Below are 22,075 nucleotides of genomic sequence, written 5' to 3'. Positions count from 1 at the left end.
TATCTTGATCTTCTTTCCTTTCAATCAGCCGCCTGCCTTATCTGAAAGTCTCCTTAAGTCCTGATATTATCTCCTGATAAATATCTTTCAGATATCTTAAGTTATGATAACTTAAGTTCTGATATCTTAAGTCCTGACTTCAGTATAAGTACTGATTTCCAGTTAAGTACTGATTTGTCCTGTTAAGTAAGATCTGAAAACTTAAACACAAATCATATTAGCCATGACATCACAAATATATCTAACAAAGTACATATTCAAATTCCGAGTTTGAATTTTAGTTCTCTTTTCTTTACACCCTTCTTTATAGGAGGTCTAGTATTAGATCTTGAGATGAAGTAGAGAAATAAGTATAAAGCTCAAATAAAAGAAACTCAAAGAAGAAGCTAAAAGTTACCACTTTTGAGAAACGGTCGGAAAATTCGCCGGAGGTTCAGCCGGATTTTGGCACTTTGGTCGAACTTGGGCAGCCCTTCGGGAGGCCAAAAAGTGGTAGTGGATGAGCTCATTTGGTAGGATGAAGCTTGGTTGGGTGAAGCTTAGCCTGGGTTTCAAAAACCTTGTATATATGTAAGTATATAGAAGAGAGAGAAGGTTTTTGTGAAGAAGTGTGTGTATAGAATTTGAAAGAGATGAAGAGAAGCACTTCTTAAAAAAAATCCCAGCAACTTTGTGGCTCTTTAGCTTGAAGAAAATGGGTTGGGGTGGGGGTTTATTAATAGGAGAAGTTGGGTGGATTGAATGGTGGAGATTTGAGGAAAATGTATGGTGGATGATGTATGTCACTTGGATTGATGACATGAAAAGCAAAGTGTGTTTCTTTACAACTTGCCATATGAGACAAACAACTTTATGGGTTCAAAAACTCAGCTGATATATTTGAATAAATATATATTTTTCTTTTCTTGTAATCATTGTTTAATCACTTTAATTAAGAATTAAACACCATTAATTATGACCACCTTAAAAACTCCTAAATAAATACCATAAAAAATATAATATTTACTTAAATAATATAAAATGATGTCTTGAAAGTTTTTGTCAATTTTGGTCAATGGTAGCTAGGTCAAACGTGGTCAACTGTGAGACCAACTGCCTCGATTTTTGTGCCTGGACAAAAATTCTATGAATGTTACGAAATTTTTTCCATACTTAGAAAATACCATTTAAATGAACCATACCAGAATTCAAGTCATTCTAGTGAGTGGAAGTATTTTATCTAGATTTAAAATGATTCTGTCAGCCTTTTCTTCCGAGTAAAAATATCACTGGTCTTGAAAATGAAGGAGATAGATCTTTTGACCAAAGTTTTAACTTGAATAAATACTTAAAATATACTTCCTAATATATAAAATATATTTGGATGTTAGAAAATTTTTTATGAGTATTTTTGAATAATTTTCTCCGAGAAATGCTGATTTTACGGAACGGGAGAAAATTGCAGTAAGTGTAAATGAATTGAGTTATACACCTGAATATTAATATTCCAACCATGAATATTAATACTCTTTAAATAAATTTTCTTTTGATATATGTAGAGATATATTTTGGAGCGAAGAGTAAAATATTTTTGATATAGCACGAGACCTCTAAATAATATTTCTGATATATTCCTTATTCGAGCATGTTGCCATATTCCTGTTGCAACACAGATCTAAGAAATATTATATCTTGATGTTATTCTTTCATCATATTGCCTTAAAGATATATTCCATAAAGATATAATTTTGATATTTTGCAAGAATGGAATATCTCTTTTATATGTTTGAAAGAAATGATTTTGCTAGTTTGACTTTTTGACTTTGATTTGGATCAATTAAATTCATGTCCTAATGAAGAGGATCTACGTGTTCTTAATTTTATGTTTAATCTTAAAAATACCAAAATAAATAATATATCGAAGATATCCTTTCAGAATCTGTATAACAGTAAGGATTAATGTGCATTATCCGTTGATGCACTGGACTATTATCCGTCGATGGAATGTGCATTATCCGTTAATGCACTGAACTGTTTATCCGTTGATAGACAGTGTGCCTTATCCGTTGATGCACTGAACTGTTTATCCGTTGATAGATAGTGTGCCTTATCCGTTGATGTTGAGACTGATCATGACACCACTGGATCAAAATTTGCTGAGTGCATTATCCGTTGATGCTGAGTGCAAATCTTGATGGGCTGGCTGTTACATTTCTAGAAATATTCATTAAATACAATTTAAGTCTGAATATTTATTTAATTAATGTAATATATTCAATTACATTTTGGTATATATATTTAAATATATACTAAATAAAACGTATGGAATAGAGAGACTGATACTGTAAACACGGAATCTTGAAACCCTAGCTGCTACATATCTCTATTTTTCTCCTCTATAATATACAGAATATAGCATATGTTTTCTGGGTGAACTGAGGTACCGGTCGCTGTTGAGTGCTACGTATCTGTGGACGAATTACTCTGAGTTGTTGTATCCTCGAAGTGATATTGCTGCATCCCAACACAACGTAAGTGGGGCAATAATCTCTTCAAGAACAGTCTGGACTTCTCGAAGGCTAGGCGCCTCAGCTGTTCATAGTTCTTTCATATTTGATAAAGCTTCTATGAGAGCTAAGTGTTCTATTGGATCTTTGTCAATTCAGTTACTAATTTATCTTGTTATTTGTCTTCGTATTTTATTTCGTTATTTGGTTTAATTTCCTGTTCTTGCTATACCTGATTATATAACTGTCCCATTATTGCGCGTAGTGTAGAATTATACCCAAAAATCTTGAAGAGATTATCTGTGTTATATTATAATCAGAAAAATGGTTAACAAAACTGAAGATGTTCCTAAGATTATTGAAACTAGTTCTGGTTCTGGTGGTACTGTTTCCATTGATTGGACTACGTACCGTTTTTACCAGCCAATTGATTTATCGTGTATGCCTGATCAATTCAGTGGTGGAGTTTCTTTTTCTCGTTGGCAGAAAAAGATGAATCTCTGATTAACGGTTAAGGTTCTATGTCCAGTGGTACAGTATGATCCTCTTGTATTGGATCAAGAGAAGGCTGAATCTATTAAGGCTTATGCTTTGTGGGCTGAGAAGGATGGGGTGGCTAGGGCAACCATATTGGTAGCCTTGGAGAACACCTTATTCGATGTTTATTCATCAGATGCGTATACTGCTAAGGTCTTATGAGATAAGCTGGAGCAAACCCATATTACTGATTCTCAAGGACTTGAGAAGTATTTTGGGGCTAGGTTTCTTGATTTCAAGCTAGTGGATGGAAAATCCATGACTGAACAGGTTCATGAGTTTGAGATGTTGGTTCATGCTTTGGGTGAGTCCGGTATGGTCTTTTCTGAGAAGTTTCGAGTGATGTTTATGATTGAAAAGCTCCTTAAGTCTTAGGAAAAGTTTACCCTCTCCCTGAAAAGACAAAAAGGAGAGATCAGTTGGACTAACTTGATGTTAGACATCTCTATGCAGGAGCAACACAATTCCAAACAAGGGCATGTGATGCCTGCGGAACATAGGAGCTCGAAGGTGAATGTAGTGACTGTAGGACATAAAAGAAAGGTAGTCACTAAGAAGGCTAACACTAAACCTGACAAGAATAAGGCTAAGAAACCAAAGGCAAACAAACCATATTGGTCTTAAGGACAGGTTGATCATTGGAGCAAGGACTGTTCAAGTAAGAAAGCTAAGAAAGTTGGAGTGGTAGCTCAAGAAAACATTGTGCTTGGACTTGGAACCACAAGTGGGCCTATAGCGAACATGGTCATCGGTGAGGTTGTTGCTTCTGGAACCGATGACGGGTATGTTACTTACAACCATATACTACTTTCCACTTATATATCACATAAGTGGTTTATTGATACTGGAGCTAATATGCATATTTGTGTTGATATTAGTTTATTTGTATCTTATCAACAGAGTCATGGAGTGACAGTGATGATGGGGAATGCTAGTGTTGCACCAGTGCTTGGAATAGGAAACGTGGACATGACGTTTGCTACTGGACGGATTCTATCTCTCACTAGAGTGCATCATGTTCCCTCTATTCGTAAAAATATAATAAGTGGAAGTTGTTTAGTTAATAACGGCTTTGAACTTTCTTTGAAATGTAATAAAATAGTTATTACACATAGTGGTACATTTTTTGGCAAGGGTTATTTGTTTGATGGTTTGTTTATAATAAACGCTGAACCCATTTTGGGTGGTTTTATTAGTGATAGTGTTGCACCTTTTGTTAATTGTGTAGAATCATCTAACTTGTGGCACTTATGACTTGGTCATTTAAATTTTGGTGCTCTAAAGAATACGATGAATTTAGAGTTGATTTCAAAGCATGCCATTGATAAGAAATCTAAGTGTCAAGTGTGTGTAACTGTTAAACAAACAAGGAAATATTTTCATAATGTTGTTAGGGATTCAGACTTGTTAGATTTAGTTCACTCGGACATATATGAATTCGGTGGTGTGTCGACTAAGGATCACTGTAGATATTTCATTACTTTTATAGATGATTGTTGTAGATATTGTTATGTTTATTTGCTTAAACATAAAGATGAAGCACTAGATTAATTTATTATGTATAAAAATGAAGCTGGAACACAAACTGGCAAAATACTTAAATGTTTGAGGTCTGATAGAGGTGGTGAGTATACTGTTGGGTTTCGAGGCATAAAACGCAGCGAAAATAATAAATAAAACCGTAAAAATGGAATAAATCGAAACCCACCGCAGGATCCATACGAAAAATAATATTTAATTCATGGATGAGATGTTTACCTTAAAGAGCTTTACGATTATGGTTGTCAAAAGGAGATCCTAGTTTTAACCGAGCACCACGTATCCCGCCTTAACGATCTACGCCGTAGAGTTATCCACACGAAAGTTGGTACGGAGGAGGCGTGTACTAGCACCAAGAACGGACATATTTTCCCCTCTCTCTCTCACCTTTAGCTGCTAGGATTTTATATTTTTTATCTAATAAAAATGTAACCCTAATTTTAGCCTTAGGGATATTTATATAGAGAGGCAAAAAAAATAATCATAACCCTAATCCAAGTTAGAGTTTATTAAAATATGAAATTCTATTTATTTAATAAATAAGTTTAACTCAATTATTAAATAACAACTGAATTTTGAATTTAATAATACACAAATTTGAAATTCATTTATCCCATTAAATAAGTCCAACTTAACTAATAATAAATAATTCAAATTTTCTTTTTAATTCAAATCCGAATTTAAATTAAATATTCCTCCATACTTTCTTTGTGCGATCCTATAGGTTATTACGTTGGAAATAATTTAAATATCTCATATTTGAATTATAAACAATGAGTGGCATTTAGTAATACATCATTGCTACCCAAGTAATAATAATTAAATCGGTGATCGATTAAACCTTTCGTGAATAATGTATAAAGTAATATAATCCCTTTAATCAAATATTATAGATTAAACTCGAGGCATGTTATGTGTCATCCTCTTCATGGTTTAATCCAGGTATCCTTGATCAATGAGTAGACTATTATTTCAAATCAACATTTGAGCGTGGCGCTACACATTTCATAGTCTAGCTCACACAAGAGGCCAATAATATCTCTCCAATAATTATGAGGGTTAAATCCTTTTTAGATCATTCATATTTATCACACGATTCTTAATATACCCGAAGTCCACTTTTATCATTACCCGGTCAAAGACAACTTTTTGATGTAATCAAAGTATATTAATTATCGTATAATGATTTTAGATCGAAGGACCATTACATCATTATCACTGTGAGAGTTACTTATGACACAACAGACATGTAGAATCTCACATTGGGTCTATCCAGCACCATGTATATTTACATCTGCCTGTGTTTTCGACTTTAGTATCACTATACCTATGATCAATGAGATGTGATCATCAGTCAATAAATACACTAGTCTTAATGTATTATTATTGTCCCTTAATAAAAATGCTCGACTAGGGATATTTGGGAATATCGATACTATTCACATAATCTCATTTCTAAGTCACGACTTAGAGATATATAATTCGTATCATATTCCAAGGACATTTATTAATCTAATATTTATATCACAGTATATTAAGACTTAATAAATTATTTAAAAGAATAATCGATAGAACATAAATATTAATAATCCAAATGTCATAAACAAAAAATAATAGTGTTGTCTCTAATGCACAAACACTAACATATACGAGTACCTTGTTTTATGAATTTTGCGCAAGCAATGGTATAGTTCATGAGGTTACTCCACACACACCTGAGTCTAATGGGGTGGTAGAGAGAAAGAATAAAACTTTTAAAGACATGATTAACAATATGCTGATTAATTCTGGGTTGCCTAAGTACATGTGGGGAGAGGCTCTGAATACGGCTTGCCATATTCTGAATAGAGTCCCTCTGAAATATATGGACAAGACACCTTATGAATTATGGAGAAAGCATAAGACAAGTTTGAGTTATCTTTGTGTGTGGGGGTGCCTAGCTAAGGTGCTTGTCCTTGAACACAAGAGAAATAAACTAGGTCTGACAATTGTTGATTGTATCTTTATGGGCTATCTTGAAACCTCTATTGCTATGAGATTTTTAGTATTAAAATCTAACATAGATGGTTTTGTGGTGAATATGATAGTTGAGTTTCGTGATGCAACTTTCTTTGAGGAAGTGTTCCCTATGAAGACTGGTATACCTTTGGGTAATTCTGTGGATGATCCCACTAACACTTCGAGTTCTATTTCTGTTCATGTGGAAAAGATGAAAAATGTGGGGGAGGATCCTGGTATTAGCTCTACTCCTAATGAAGTAGAGGAACCTAGAAGGAGTAAGAGTGTAAAGGTAGTCAAGGACTTTGGAAATGATTTCATCACTTACAATGTCGAGGATGAGCCTTTAACTTTCGGTCAAGCCATGGATTCTTCGGAGTCAAGGCATTGAAAAGGCACTGTGAAGAGTGAAATTAACTCAATTATTTCTAACGGAACATGGGAGTAAGTTGATCACCCTCCTGGGTGTTCTACAATTGGATGTAAATGGATCTTCAAGAGGAAGTTAAACCCTGATAGCTCAATAGATAAGTACAAGGCTAGGCTAGTTGCTAAAGGCTTTAGGAAAAGGGAAGGCATTGACTAATTTGATACATACTCTCTGGTTGCCTGAATGATAACAATCATAATGCTTATTGTATTGGCTTCTATACATGGTCTTATCATCCATCAAATGGATGTAAATATAACTTTTCTTCATAGTGACCTTAAAGAAGAGATTTATATGGATCAGCCTGAGGGATTTATTGCCTCTGGTAATGAGAGGAAAATATGTAGACTAGTCAAGTTCATCTATGGCCTTAAACAAGCTCCTATAGACTGGCATAAAAAGTTTGATGAAATTGTTTTAGACATTGAGTTTTTAGTTAATGAAAGTGATAAATGTGTCTACTATAAGGTTAGATATAATGATTGTGTGATTGTGTGCTTGTATGTTGATAATATTCTGTTCTTTAGAACCAATATTGAGATTATTAACGAGACAAAAAGTTTCTCGAAGTGGCACTTTGAAATGAAGGATATGGGTGAGGCTAGTGTGATTCTTGGGATCAAGTTGACTCAGTCAACCGATGGAATAACATTGTTACAGTCTCATTATATAGAGAAGTCTATACTTGAGAAGTACGGTTATTCAAGTTATAGAATCGCTAGTACACCATATGATTCAGAAGTTGTCATGGTCAAGAATAGTTCAAGAGTTCCTGTGTCTTAGTTAAGGTTTTCTCATATTATTGGGAGTTTGCAATATCTTTCTAATGTGACTAGACCTGATATTTCTTATTCTGTGTCTTGGCTAGCTAGATATACAAGCTGTCCAAACAAGACTCATTGGGAGGCACTGGATAAAGTTCTTAGATATCTCAAGGAAACTATTTCCCTTGGCTTGCATTACCGGAGATTACCGGGGGTACTCGAGGGGTACAATGATGCAAGTTGGATAGCTAAGAAATCTGGTTCCAATGGAGTGACTGGATATGTGTTTACCCTTGTGGGTGGAGCAGTGTCCTGGACGTCTTCTAGACAGACTTTGATTACTCGATCTACTTTTGAGGCTGAGTTGTGTGCACTTGATGCCACGGGGATGGAGGCTGAATGGTTACATGGACTCATGAGAATGTTACATGTAGTAAGCAAGCCGCTTCCTGCCATTTTTGTTCATTGTGATAGCCGTACAACTATCGACAAGATCAGAAGTGTTAAGTATAATGCTAAAACAAAGAGACATATCCAAGTTAGAATAAAGTCTATAAGGGGTTTTATGTCTGATCGGATTATTTGTATAAAGTTCATAGGAACTCAAGATAATATAGCTGATCCGCTGACTAAGGGGTTTGAGCATGCTGTAGTCCTTAAGTCGAGGTTGGGGAGGACTAATAACCCATCTTCATCAACAGCGGGAACTCAATACACCTGAGAGGAGATTCCTCGAATATTCAATGTGGTAATAACAAGTTGTAAGGATGAATTGGTAGTACCTCTACCATATACATTTAGATACTAATGTATTTGAGTCTATCCCCTGTAAACCTTAAGAGATACTTGAACCGCTAGTCAGCAAGAGATTTAATAAACTATGATGGAAACAGTTTTGGATCAGGATTTGATAAATCCCGATGGACTAAATACTGTGTCAGGATTTATAAATTTTGAATGGGGTCAAGTCGTAAGGCGAGATATTGGTAGTACATCTTTGGAGATGTCCATCTAAGCGAATGCAATTGTGAGGTCGCAATTAGGGGAAATGGTTATTCCTTGAAGCATTCGACGATACGATCGATAGAAGACCATAACATCTCAAAGCTGTAGATCTGCACCATAGCCTTTTGACTTGTCATCGTCTATAGAGTGTGGTTACACCGAACAGATAGAGATTCAAGGTGAAACATTCCATCTATATCTGGTATCCATCAAATTAAGGGACTTAGGAGGGCTCAAACCCAGAAGGGTACCGACTCTGAAAAGTAAGTCATGATAAAATCTGATATGCATATCTGTATGGACTTGTGGGGGATTGTAAAAAATGGAAAGTTTGAGGCATATTTTAGACATGTTCTTGATGTAATTTCCTAAAACTAATTGTTGATGGTTGTTCCTTGTAACGAGGACTTAAACTTTCATGTTTGGATCTAAGTCATTTTCTTAGTGTAATCCATATAGAAATTGAGGTGTAGTTAGTAGCTTAAAATGGGTTTGTAGGTTTTATCCCACATTGATTAAGTAGAGAGGAATTTTACTTAATGTTTAATTTAAAGATTTACTGACTTATTATATTGTTTTAATATGAATATTGAATTTGTATAATAGTAAGGATTAGTGTGCATTATCCGTTGATGCACTAGACTGTTATCCGTTGATGGACAGTGTGCATTATCTGTTGATGCACTGAACTGTTTATCCGTTGATAGAAAGTGTGCCTTATCCGTTGCTGAACTGAACTGTTTATCCATTGATAGACAGTGTGCCTTATCCGTTGATGCTGAGACTGATCCTGACACCACTGGATCAGGACTTGCTGGGTGCATTATCCGTTGATGCTGAGTGCATATCCTGATGGGCTGGCTGTTACGTTTCTGGAAATATTCATTAAATGTAATTTAAGTATGAATATTTATTTTAATTAATATAATATATTCAGTTATGTTTTGATATATATGTATATATATACTAAACAAAACGTATGGAATAAAGAGACTGATACTGTAAACACAGAATCGTGAAACCCTAGCTGCTACATATCTCTATTTCTCTCCTCCATAATATATAGAATATAGCATAGGTTTTATGGGCGAAATGAGGTACCGGCCTTTGTTGAGTGCTATGTATATATGGATGAAGTACTTCGAGTTGTTGTATCCTGGAAGTGATATTCCTGCAACCCAACACAGTGTAAGTGGGGAAATAATCTCTTCAAGAACATTCTAGACTTCTCGAAGGCTAGGCGCCTCAACTGTTCATAGTTCTTTCAGACTTGATAATGCTTCTGTGAGAGATAAGTATTCTATTCGATCTTTGTCAATTCAGTTACTAATTAATCTTGTTGTTTGTCTTCATGTTTTGTTTTAGTATTTGGTTTAATTGCATCTTCTTGCTATAACTGATTATATAACTGTCCCATTGTTGTGGGTAGTGTAGAATTATACCCAACAATAATTTGGTAAAAGTTCATTGAAGAATATTCAAGTAGTAAATTGAAAGAAGAAGATTCTTAAAGTCAATAAGTTGCAGAAATTCTCTAAGTCCAATATCGTGAATTCTAGCAGAGTTATATCGTGAAGTATATTAGAGCCATATAGTGAAGTCCATTTTACAACCATACTGTGAAGTTCAAGTTTGGCTTATGTTGTGAATTCCAAACTTGTTTTAGATCGAGAAGTATAATTTTATGCTACACCGAGAAGCCAAGGAAGATGCTATATCGTGAAGTGCATAATTATCTATATTGACAATTCCAAAGTAAACTAGATAGCATAGTCAAGACAAATGGAGTTCACGATTTCTTCACTCGACCTTAAATGAATGCACAAATCACTAAAAAATAAGAAACATATCATTACAGCATATTGTACATGGAGCTGGTTCATGGATGATAAGTGGAATTTATATCCACTTGGAACACTTCATTTTCCGCTTAAGTTGGTGTTTTGGACTCAAGTATTTGGTATTTTAGATGTGTTTTGTGTAATTGCATTGCAGGGCACTAGTCAGGAGGAGGAATTGAGTTTTATAATGATTTCATGCTAATAAGAGGTCAGGAATAGAGTTTCGGGAGATCGCACAAAGATAGGAGCGCAAAACAGCAAAAATCAGAAGTTTAGTCAGAACAACAGTGCGCCCACGCCAAGCACAAGGCGGCTGCGCCAAATTTCAGGAAGTCGGCGCGCCCGCGCCAGTGTTTTTCTGCAGAATCCTGTTTTGATTACGATTCTGATTTCTTGAGAGTCCAGATCTAATTGGGGCCTATATAAAAAGATAAAAAGGACATTTTTATTAAGAAGGAAGCCAGGGAGAACATTAAGAAGACCTAGAGCATACAAGACGGCTAAGGAGAAGAAGAATTAGTTTCATACTTTTGTATTCTTCGATTTAGGCGATACTTTTGGATGCTTGTTTTTGCTTTGTTCTAAACCCTATTACTTTTATATATCGTAGTATTCTGAACTTATTTATTACCATGTTTTCATTGGAACCCATGGTGACGATGTGTTTGATCATGAACTAATCGTTGTCATGGGGTTCTAAATCTTTAGTGTGTGGTGATTTATGATTTCTTAGTTTGGTTGTGCTTATTCATCTTTGATGCGTAGCTAACATCTAAGATTGTTTGTTAATCTCTATTGAAGCGATAGTGAATATAGAGGTTTAGAACTTGCCATGCTAGCATAGGTTTATGTATGAATTGACATGCATAATTCGTAGTGTAATTTTAACCATCTTACACACCATATGTAATCATAATAGATAACTTGCTCTTCAACTGTTATGTTTTCAAATTTAATAGACATATAGGGTCTACGCATAATTGGTGTCTATTTGGCTTCTATCTTGATTGTGGATGCTTAGTAGTATGGTATGCGTATATCAAAAGATAGCGTATACTAATTCGTGTTATCTGATTAGTTATCATCACCACTGCATACTATTGATAAAGACATAAACTTTGAATGAAGTATTTAATGAAGTTAGAATCCCATATTTTATTCTCATATAAGTAATTCACTTTTAATCTCTTAGTTAATGCATGCTAGTATAATCTCTTAAGTAGTTAATCAACTCAAATTTATTACTTGTCTTAGCTGTGAACGATAATCATACAATATTGCATAAGTTCATAATATAAACTTAATCTAAACCGGTCTATGTGGGAATGAACTCGACTTAAATCTTATACTACTTGTGATCACGTACGCTTGCGTGTATTTTCACGTTTGTTTTAGTGAGAATAAGTTTTTGGCACCGATGTCGGGGACTCGGTGTTAATTTTCAGTTTATGTGCTTGACATCAGTCGTCGTTAAAGTTCACTGACTCAAATTCTTTTACTTTCACGGTTTACTTGTTTGTGTTTCAGGTACTTGAGAGACATATATGCGAACGCATTCTCAATCTCTTAAGGAAACTATTGAAGAACTGGAAGAAGAAGTTCTTGAAGAAGTTGAAGAAGAAAGTGAAGAAGAAGTAATCATTACAATGGGAGATCCAGCAGCAGCAACGAAAGCGTTGAAAGACTATTCTCAACCAAAGATCATGAACATTAAATCGAGCATTGTCAGGCCATCCATCGCTGCTGATACCTTCAAGATCAAACCTGGCACGATCTATATGGTCCAGAACTCAATTCAGTTTGGGGGTGCTCCAACGGAAGATCCCAATATGTACATTAGGGATTTCATCAAGATCTGCGACACCTTCAAGTTCAATAATATTTCTGAAAATGCCGTGAAACTGAGAGTTTTTCTATTCTCTCTGAGGGATAAAGCTAAGAGCCGGTTACACTCTCTACCAGCTGGTTCTATTGTGACTTGGGAGGATCTTGCTCAGAAATTCCTTACTAAATTATTCCCTATGGCAAAGACAGCTGCAATCATGAATGCTCTTACTCAATTTGCGCAGCAATTGGTTGAATCTTTATGTGAAGCTTGGGAGCGTTATAAGGAAATACTGAGAAAGTGTCTGCATCATGGAATGCCCGACTGGATGGTGATAAATTACTTCTATAATGGGTTAGGAGCACAGTCGATACCTATGCTCGATGCAGTATCAGGTGGAGCTCTATGGGCTAAAAGCTATGAGGAAGCTTATGAGCTGATCGAGATGATGGTTGCGAATGAATATTAGAACCCAACCCAGAGAATGCCACATGGCAAGGTAGCAGGAGTTCTTGAGGTGGATACAACTATGATTATCACTGCTCAGCTAAAGGCGATAGCTATGAAAATCGATTCTCTGGCCAACTATGGAGTTAATCAGATAGCCAGTATTTGTGAGATGTGTGCAGGTGCACATGCGACGGAGCATTGTGCTATATCTTGTGAATCAGCTCAGTTTGTGAACAACTTTCAGAGGATGCAACAGTCAGTTCCTGCCACGTACCATCCTAACAACCATAATCATCCGAACTTCAGATGGAGCAATAATCAGGGTGGTATGCAATAGCCACAACAACCGTATCAGCAGTTTGGGAACAAGTAATTTAGTCCTCCTGGTTTTCAACAACAGTATGCACTAAGGCAGCAATTTCAGCCACAGGGAATGCAACAACAATCTCATGGAGGTGCCGGTCAATCATCGAATGAAAAACTTAATTGGAGGAGTTGAGGCTTATGTGCAAGAGCCAAGCGGTTTCAATCAAAACTCTGGAGAATCAAATAGGGCAGATTGCTAACCCCCTATTGAACCGACCACAAGGAACTCTTCCTAGTGATACAAAAGCTAATCCAGGCAAGAGGGAAGTCAAATAACAGATTAATGCAATCACCTTGAGGTCTGAAAAGGTCGCAAACCCTCAAAATCATCAAGACAAAGATTCTGAAAAAAATTCCAGAGTGCAGGCGCGCCCGCGTCCATATCAAGTGCGCCCGCGCCCTTGCCAATTTCAAAAAGTGAAAAAATTATTGATTCAGTTGTGAAAAAGGATGGTGAAGCGGAAATGAAGAAAAATTCTTCTAAAAACACTACTCCTGAGCAGAATACATAGGAGAAACAAGGCTATCCGCCTCCTTCATTTCCTAAAAGTCTTCAAAAGCATAAGTTCGACAAGCAATTTGCCAAGTTTTTGGAGGTTTTCAAGAAGCTGCATATCAACATAGCTTTTGCAAAAGCTCTAGAGCGAATGCCGAGCTATGCTAAGTTCATGAAGGGTATTCTATCTTGAAAGTTGAAGCTTGATGAATTGGAAACCGTTGCTCTAACAGAAGAGTGCAGTGTTGTGCTGCAACATAAATTGCCTCCGAAGCTTAAAGATCCTGGAAGTTTCACTATTTCTTGCACTATCGGAAACTTGTCTTTTGACAAGTGTTTAGATGACTTGGGATCTAGCATCAATCTGATTCCCTTATCTGTCTTCAAGAAACTTGGTTTGCCTGAGCCAAACCGATAAACATGTCCTTACAGTTGGCCGATCGGACCATCACTTATCCACGAGGTATAATGGAGGATGTCTTGGCCACGGTGGACAAGCTCATCTTCCCTGCTAATTTTGTGGTTCTGGATTTCGAGGAAGATGAGAAGATCCCCATCATCTTGGGAAGACCATTCTTGGCTACAAGCCGAACTATGATCGATGTGCAAAAAGGAGAGCTTACAATGAAGGTTCAAGATCAGAAGGTCACTTTTTTAACGTGTTCAAGGCAATAAAGTTACCCACAGATAAATAGGAGTGCTTTAAAGTAGAGCGGGTCGACTCTGTCATGAATTTGGAGCTTGAGCAATTGCCAAAGTCATATACCTTAGAGAGATCCTTAATAGGGGAATCAGTTATTGAAGATGAAGAAGAAGCTGAGCAACTGCGGGTTTTGAATGCACCTCCATGGAAGAGGAAGTTGGATATACCATTCGATTCTCTTGGGTTAGCAGAGCTGAAAATTTCTCAGGTGCGTCTCGAGCCGTCTATTGAAGAAGCTCTCACACTTGGGCTCAAATCACTGCCAGATCATTTGAGTTATGCATTTTTAGGTGCACCACCTGATAAGGGGTTGGAATATATCTATGATACTCTAAAGGGTGACCGGCCGGTTCCTCCCATGCTTATAGATGGTCCCTCTCGTGCACCACAGATAGTTGATATGTTTGGTCTTGGTGATGCGCACTATAGAAGGTTGATTCGGCTTATTGAGGCCATGCATGACATCCACCGATGTTTTGCTGAAGATTAGACACACGCTCTCATTACTATTTTCCGAGATACTGGTGTCGAGGTTGATTGGCCACTTGATCCTCCACCCGAAGAGGGTGATCCTCCCGCTAACTAGGTATGCCTTGTATCCTTATTATAACCTTCAATGAGGATATTGAATATTTTAAGTTTGGGGGTGATAATGTAAGGATTAGTTGTGTGTTGAGTCCATAGATTCATATTGCATAATTAGTTGTAGTTCATTCATATTTTTACATGATTTTTCATTTAGTTCATATCTGTTTGCATGTTTGTTCGTGTTATTATGTGAGTCCATTTAGTTGCATTTTGCATGCATATAACATGATCTCGTAGGTTGCGCTATTTCTGATTGATTTGTTGATGTTAATTTGAGTGTAGTGATGTCGAATAAAGGGATGATTAAGTCCTAATGAATTGATTTGCATGCCCAGAAACAAAATTCATTCACAAGTCTTATAGGTTGCTTTCGAACTAGATCATGATCATACTTGTTTGCTTGTTAAGATTTTATAACTTGGTTATACTTAGAATTTGTGCTATTCCCATAATGATGTAGGAACAATGATTTTTAAACTAGGTGAAATCATGGATTTCATTGGTAGTTATGAATATAGCTAGGCGTCAAATGACTAGTAGTCGACTCATATTTTTATGAGTAGTCTAGGGTTGAATGAGATGGAGCGAAACACACTCATTCATAAATTGAAAAAATAAGAGAAAAAATAGAAAAAAAGAAAAAAAAATATGTGTTAGTATGTGTTATGCAGAATTGACCAAGAGTGAGCTCTTTAATACTCAATCAATTAAGTTCTAGGGGACTTTGTGCCTAGTGACCTAAGGCTTGTATAGTCTGGAATCCGCTAGACCTAACACTCGTTACATGGGTATTTTTGTATAAGTCTTTTGGGACCTCATTCATTGCACGGTCAAATAAGCATTTTGTTTGATGTGTTGCAGTATTAAAGCATGAATCCTCGTATAACTCTAGTAGAATTGAAGTGTTGTGAGTCATTATGTGTTTAACGCTTATTCTATTTATAAACTTGTGATTGTTTTGGTAAAAGTGTTAGATATATTTGATAATGTCATGACTAAAATGATTTATGTTTAGTTTTTAGATCTTACTTAAACAGGACAAATCGGTACTTAACTGAAATCAGCACTTATACTGAAGTCAGAACTTAAGTCATCAGTACTTAAGGTTCAGGAGATATTTATCAGAAGATAATATCAGGACTTAAAGGAAACATTCAGATAAGGAAGGCGGCTGATTGAAAGGAAAAGAAGATCGATACAAACGTGTTAGTCCCTTAACAATATAGCAAGAATTACAGAAGGGGGGTTGAATGGAATTCTTGAACCTTTTTCTTAAAATAAAAATGTTCAACTCGATTATGGATATATTTGTTTTGATTAGCACAATGTGGAATGTAAACTTGAATGAATCAAAACATAAGTAATTAAAAACAAGAGTCTTTAAAAACTTTCTGGTGGATTTAAACAATTCCACCAGAGATATATTTAATATATCGAGAGGACTCTGTGTGCAGAAATGCCCACAGCTGCTTACACAAATAGAACTGCTAAGATCACAGGAAATGCTAAAGATAGTGATTACAAAGATTTCTCTGTTGTTGTTTCTTAGCTCTCTCAGTTATTTTTCTATTTGCTACTCTCTTGGTTTATATAATACCAAGATTACAAAGTCAAAAGAACTGAACAAATATAAAATCTAACACTCTTGATCTTTGCTGCTTTTCGTCCTGTATTACCCAGTTAATGAGCTTCCACAGTGTACTTGTATCCAACTCAACGGCTGTGTGTCAGCTTTCACTGTTCAACCGATGTTTGAATCTTGATATAATCATCTGTCGACTTTCAGATCATCCGTGGATGACTTAATTGATCATCCGTCGACTGCTATGTTAAACATCCGTTGATAGTCATTTGATCATCCGTCGAAGCTTTGTTAAGCATCCGTTGGTAGCTATTTTGGCACTTGACTTCAATTCACTTATACAGAATTACAAGACATTGCTTATGTACAGTTGATCAACCTATTCTGCATATCTAGTTAAAGTCAACATGACTTATATGCTACTACAGATTCTATACAAAGGTGCATACAACACTGTGCTACAAACTTATTATTACATAAGCTACTCACTCGATGGATAATAAGTTAATCATTCGTCGGGACTATAATGAGTTATCCGTCGGGACTATAATTCTTATCTGTTGAGTGCTACATTATTTCACTAAGTAAAATCTACTTAGATGTTTTGTTTAGGTAATCATCAAGTACTCAACATATTCACAACAATCTCCCCCAATTTATGTCTACTGGAATTGTAGCCATAAATTAAGAGATACTTGATGATGACAAAACATCCTAAACATATATCTTTAAAGATAAGTAGATAAAACTGAAAGTGCTTTAATTTAAACAAAAATGTACAAGGTTTGGCTCACAGTCAGTTCAAGATGCTCCTCTAGTCTGAGCAGATTTTTCTAGTTTCTTGAAGGTCTGGATCTTCTTCCAAGATTTCTGTTGTTTTCTTCAATTTGATTCTGGAGCTGTCTGTGGAATTCTAATTCATCAGATTCTGAGAGATCTAACGTTTCTTGCATTTCCAAGAGAGTCTCATTGCTAGAGATACTCAATTGGTCTTTTAATCTGAAGAATCTTCTCACACCCTTGTCATCCATGAATTCCATCAGCCAGTAGGGCCTTAGATGCACTCTTCTCCCTGTGTATGGGATGATAAGAGTTTTGGGTAGTGCATCTTTGGCTCTAACACTCCTTAGCTCTTCAATCTTCTTCAATCCTAATCTTCTTGCAGTTACATTGAACCCAAAGTTTTTCTTGAAGGATGAATCGATTTTGATCAACACAGCTTGGCTTTCTTGAAGTATCCTGTGAAGAGGCCACTGAATCTCCCTTCCCCCTTTGTACCTGAACACCAACCTTTCAGGTAGGTTTCTGTATGCATCAATTACCCTTAACTCATCCAGCTCCTCCAGATAAAGGTTTAGATCTGAGAATTCTTTGATGTCACACAAGTACAGGTAGTCTCCCCTGTTGACCTTGGGTTGAGCTTTGACTACTGACTTGGATTTGAGAGGTGACAACTTCACTCTCTTGACTGCCCTCGATTTTGTCCTTCTTGGCTTAGTAAGAATTGGAAAGTTGAAGTCAGGAATTGGTAATTTATCCCACTCTTTGGCTCATCCTTTGGCACAACAGGCTCTCCATGTATGTTCCTGTAGGGGTCCACCACCCTTATGTCTTCAAACACCACAAAGGGCTTTGATGCTTGAGTTTCAGCTTGAGTGGATTCCTTTGGAAATTGATCTTCCAATTCCTTGTCAACAACATCCAACTTTCTTTTTGTTCTTTTAGCCAGTTCTTTCTTTCTTGAGGATTTCTTCTGTTCTTCAATCTTCTTCTCTGATTCAGTAGCTTGAGATGGTTTTGAGGGAATTTGTTGAGAAGAATTCACAGCCTGTAGCTTGGCCAAGATAGCAAACTGTTCTTTCTTTTATTTAGACTTCTTTGCATCTAGAGCAGCTTGCCTATTTTCCTGCTTCAATCTGGCTTTTTCTTCTTCCTTTGCATGAGCAAATTGTGGATGTCCAGCTACCACACAAATTTCCTTCCCATTTCTGAATATCTTTGCAATTCTCTTTCTTGAGGCTGAATCAGCTGGATCTTTGTAGAGGAGAATAGATCTTGACAGAAGCTTCTTTTCATCAGGCTTGGGTGTCTCATACACAGAATCCATAGGGTTCTTCAAGGATAACTTTGGATAGTTTGCCCTTGGTTTAAGAATTATCTCAGCCTTTGTAGTCTTGACGTAGGAAGATTGTCCTTTCTCCAGATAGTTCATGCTCATCTCATTCACATTGATTGGCTTGACATGAGAGTGATGGATGGCTGACTGATCTGGTTCCTTGACTAATTGAAACTTTTTCTGTATTTCCTCATCAATCTTTTTCCAGTTAATCAGAGTCAACTCTCCTTTATCAGCATCTTTGAAATTTGCCGCTGCTGCATTTATAAGATCTATACCATCTGCAACTGGTGGCTTGGTGATAGTAATTGAAGGTACAATTACTTTGCTGATTTGAACTAGAAGTTTCTCCCCCTCAGTTGGTCCTTTCTCCCCCTTACTTGATTCTTTCTCCCCCTTTTTGTTATCAGCAAGTGGAGGAGTTAGGCCTTGTGCTTTAGCCAGTTGCATAAGAAGATTTGTCTGAGTTTGTTGATTTTGAAGAAGTAGAGCCACTAAATTCTCAATAACCTGAACTCTGTTCTCCAGCTTGGCTATCTTCTTGTCAGAATCTGATTCTCTCCTTAATCTTAGTAATAGATCATGCATGGTACCATATGGCATTATTGAATCCAGCTTCTCAGAGTTGTATGTCTTTAAGTCAGCTATATCCTTTTTCAATTCATCCACACTGAGATTCTGTCTTGAGTGTTGGATCTTCATTAAATGTAAAGAGTTTAGGTGAGCTTGAAGAACAGCCTTGGTACCAGAATCTGAAGCTTCCTGAAGGGCCTGCTGAATAGCTATCACTTGTTTTACCAAAGACACCTCAAATTGCCCTGGTGTAAATTCCTTTGCCCATGCCCATTCAGGTAAACTGAAAGCAGAACTTGGGCCTTCAGCTCCCCCTAAGTTCATGCTTCCATCCAAAGAACCAGAGTCATCATCATCAGAATTTACTCCAAATTCTTCAGATGGCTCTCCAGCTTGAGAAGGCATTCTGTTCACAACAGCTTTATCTCTTTGAAGAGATTCTGTGGTGTGCACTAGATTCAAAGTCTGCTCTGCCTCCACATTGCCCTGAGCAGCCAACAGTTGATAGGCTGAAACAGGGTGAGTAAAAGTGTCAGCATCCAAGGAAATGTTATCAATTACAGCTTTGTAATGTTGCTGAAATTGTCTTTCCTTTTTAACATCATCCACAATCATTGACTCACTAGCAATGGCTGGTTCCATCCTTATTTCTCCAGTACCTGCCTTTCTCTCATATTCTCTCTTTTGTTGCATCAGGGTCTCACCCTGGCTCCCCACCCTCACACCCTCACCTTCACCTACTAAGGTGGGACTCCTCTCACTCACTTTTTCCAATCCTGAATGAATGGATTGCTGAGATTCACTCTTTTCCTCTCCTTTTGCCTGGGAGCAACCCAGCCTCTCACTCAATGCACTCTCCTCTCTCAGTCCTAAGAGTGATTGTATTACCACCAAATCTTCAGCACTTGAAATTATTGAAGTTTGAAGTTGTGCAGAGACACTCGACGGATAAGTGATATCCGTCGGGTGAGTGGTAAAGCTATCCAACGGATAACTGCTATTAAGCTTATCCGTCGGGATACAATCACTACTCGACGGATGAGCAATATCCATCGAGAGAGTAGAAATGAATGAGGTGGGAAGAGAAACTATTGTTGACTCTGTGTTGATTGAAGTTATTTGAGGCACAGATGTCATAATAGAATCAGAAAGAATTGGCAAGTGAGCCAACAAATCATCTAAAAGATGATGCTCACTTGCACTAGATTTTGGCTTCCCCAATAGAGTTAAAGAAGGGGAATCAGGAATTGAAGTGTTTATCATGTCCACTTCCAGTGAGTTAGTTGGTGAGTATTGTGTTTCTGTGGCTTCTATTATGAGAGATTTTGGCTGTGACTCCACATTTATTGGAGCCACATCAATCTGAATTTGAGAAGGTGCAGGGACTGTGTCTTTAGCACCAGTTTGCACTAAGTGTGTGCCCTGTGCATCCCCAGTTGTTTTGGATTTCTTTTTTCTAGTGTAAGTTTGGTGTGAGCTTGTGTCCTTAACCCTCTTGGCCTGTGCTCTTGGATGAGAGCTTTGTTCAATAGCCACATCCTTTTGGGAGGATGCAGCTAGAAGTGAGCTTTTGTCCTTTTTAAGCACTACAGTTTGTTGGGAAACTGCAGTGTGGCTAGGCTGGGATTCACTCAACTATCCAACCTTATCCTTGGGGTTTCCCCTCACCTATCTTACCCTCCTTCACACTCCCCTCTTTGGCTTTGGTAGATTTTTGAACTGGTACCTTTTGAGAGATACCAGAGGGGGTTTTCTTTGATTTGGATTTAGAAATTGAAGTTGTTTTGGCAGCTTTGGTAGGCAACTGTTTGGTCATTGTCACAGTTGCCATAGCTATGCCTGAAGTCAAAGAAATAGAAGAGATTGGAATAGTTGAGGGTCTGGATGAACTTACCTCACTTACCTGAGGTGTCAGCATTACAGGAAAATAGAACATTGGCACATCCTTGTGATGGTTGGCTCTGTTCAAGTCTGCAATGATTATTCTCTCTTGAACCCAACAAGCTAATTTGTTGTTTGGGTTCTCAAGTTCAATCTCTTGACAAAGATGGTTAGCCAAAAGCATAAAAAATCTAGCATAGTAAATATTTTTTCCTCTTTTGGCTAAGTCACCTAGTTTAAAACCTAACTCATACACAACAAGGTCACTGAAATTGTAATATTTGTCTGTAACTAGCATGTATAGCATGTTAAGCATGGAAATATTCACAGAATCAAAATTAATGATTTTTCCATAAAAGACTTTAGTTACTACATCACACAAGTAACTCCATTCCTTCCTAAGACCTAGTCTTCTAATTTCACTTAGTTTTGCAGTAGGAAGTGCATAATGAATGAAATTGAGCATATTGACAATATCAGTGTCAGTGTGTGGTGCAGTTACATTATCATCAGGAATCTTGAAACATGCTTTTATGACATCACTATTGATACAGAAATCATTACCTTTGATGGTTAGAGTGATGGTTTTGTCAGTAGAGTTATAGATTGCTATTGTCCACATCTCCTCAACAACTTCACAATAAATTGTGGGTGATTCCAGCATGGCAAAACTTAACTTGCAGTTGTTCACAAAGTCCATCATCTTATGATAGTCTTCAGATTACTGAATCCCCTTATTGACCAAGGCAGTGAAGTTGTTCTTCTCATAGATGAACCCAGTCTGTGACATGATCTTAACTACGGGTGCCATTGTTAGAGAAGAAAAGCTTGAAGAGAAAGAGGATTTTTGCTTGAGAGAGAATGAAGTAACACAGTTGAATTTGAGAATGATAAA

At 36.8% G+C, this 22,075-nt stretch overlaps 1 non-coding gene across 1 annotated transcript; it reads right to left on the bottom strand.

The window, feature by feature from the left end:
- Nucleotides 1–12,636: 12,636 nt before the first annotated feature.
- Nucleotides 12,637–12,743, bottom strand: LOC141682715 (small nucleolar RNA R71). Its single transcript, XR_012559925.1, has one exon. It is a non-coding gene; the product is annotated as a small nucleolar RNA R71 (small nucleolar RNA).
- Nucleotides 12,744–22,075: the final 9,332 nt, after the last annotated feature.

Source organism: Apium graveolens, chromosome 1 (assembly GCF_009905375.1).
Source record: "Apium graveolens cultivar Ventura chromosome 1, ASM990537v1, whole genome shotgun sequence".
Lineage (NCBI taxonomy): Eukaryota > Viridiplantae > Streptophyta > Magnoliopsida > Apiales > Apiaceae > Apium > Apium graveolens.
This window is presented reverse-complemented; position numbering and strand designations above follow the sequence as displayed.